General features: G+C 36.3%; 1 pseudogene; it reads right to left on the reverse strand.

Moving 5' to 3' along the window:
* Window positions 1-229: 229 nt before the first annotated feature.
* Window positions 230-1,545, reverse strand: LOC149533073 (putative galacturonosyltransferase-like 7 pseudogene; annotated as a pseudogene).
* Window positions 1,546-1,817: the final 272 nt, after the last annotated feature.

Consider the following 1,817-nt stretch of genomic DNA (forward strand, 5'->3'; position numbering starts at 1 on the left):
TACACAATTGAATCTTGATAACAATATAATGAATTTAAAATCGCCAATGTTGTAATTTGTTATAAAGATATCCATATATTTTTTATTTCTTCAAAATTCAAAATCGAGAATGTGTTTGGAAAGTTCAAATTTTAGGGGTTTTCAAGTTACAAAATGTCGTAGAAGGATGTAGAGAGACTTCAAGTACAGATGTAACAACGAAACCTGTGAAATCCTGCCTTCCACGGGAGTGATTAGTAAATACAAATAACACAAAACCTGTGAAAAACTTTTTGAACGATCCGAAACAAACAACGATTCTGCGACGAAGAGAAAAATGATGAAGCATCTCATCTTCCCAGTCAAATGGAGGGCTTCTTAAATCCTTCATAAGCGCATCGGCCGAGTGATGGTGAGGTGAGGGTAATGCAAATGATTATATTTATTTTTCTTTCATGCAAGATAGAGGTCATATGGAGACAAAAGTGTGTCCAAAGGGCAGTGGCTTCTGGAATCCAGATGAAGCCAGGGTTTTCCCTCTGCGCTCTAATGCAACACAGTCACTAGTCCTAGACATTGTGACCGACACCTGTCCATTGTATTATCTCCTCACAGGTCGTGCTGAGATAATACTAGATTTAATTTTATTCCACGCCCTTAACCATTCCCCCAAATGCCAAAAGAAATAGAGGTAGAGATCCTAAATCATATATTCTCTTCTCCTAGTGTGTTATCATCCACTGCTCCATCAGTCCCCTGTAATTATTCTGATACCATTTCAGAAGATCAATCACCATTACTGTATTGAAATAACAGAGCCTCCTCCTCTCAAAAGTTCTGGTCAAACAGCCATAAGACCTAAAGGCATCTGGGAAATAACTCCTCATATTTGCATGGAAATACTCAGGCTCCGATTGGATTCTCCCGAAGCTCGATCCCCCATAGCTTCTCAATATCTTGTATTGCAATAAGATCACAATTCAGATAAATCACTCTCTCTACACAAGGCGGCAGAATATATGACAGATAAATTCGAGTGTGATTCAAAGGCTTCTCTCAAGCTTCAAAATGGGGCCATTGACAAGGGTTTCATAAAAAACATAAAGCTCAAAGTTGAGGTAAGGAAATGAAGATTACAACACCCTATGCAATTGCAGATCCTGGTGAGAGACTAGAAAATGGAACAAATAACTTTCATATATTATACAAGTGACCTTTGGACTGTGTAAAAAACTGTGTCATTCTCTTTATAAATGCACTAATTTATAAATTATACAAGTCACCTTTGGATTGTGCCAAAAAGTAATATCTTTCTACTGTAACAACATGTAAAATAATCAATTTTCTTTTTTGTTCATTTGTCTCTTTCCTTTGTTTGCCTCTATTTTGCAGTCTCTTTGTTAGTAGTATCCATGTTTCTTAGTTTCAAATTTGAATGACTAGTGATGTTATTAAAATAATTTGTTGAATTTGGTTCTTATGAGCTTGGGATTTTCTATGAAGAACATGAACAGTGCAATAGGATAATGTAATTGAAAGGAAGATTAGCTACACCTACCATTGCATAAAGGACTAGATTGCATTTGTTTGGGGGGATAATCACAGATTCATTAAATCAATTTAAATGATTATTGCATGACAGTAGATGGGATGCTTTTATTGTTGAATTGTTTCCTATCCATGTGTATGCAGATGGTAATTGCTTTAGAACAAGTACAATGAGATTGGGAGTAGATGCAATTGTTTTTACTCAGGTAGCTCATGGGAGTTGCCTTTTAAATAAGCATGAGGATCACGTTCACATTTGTCAGTACCTTGGTCCACATGGCTTCCCTCAA

The sequence above is a fragment of the Cupressus sempervirens genome, chromosome 10 (assembly GCF_028749045.1).
Source record: "Cupressus sempervirens isolate cs-2001-9-10 chromosome 10, ASM2874904v1, whole genome shotgun sequence".
In the NCBI taxonomy this organism is placed as follows: Eukaryota; Viridiplantae; Streptophyta; class Pinopsida; order Cupressales; family Cupressaceae; genus Cupressus; species Cupressus sempervirens.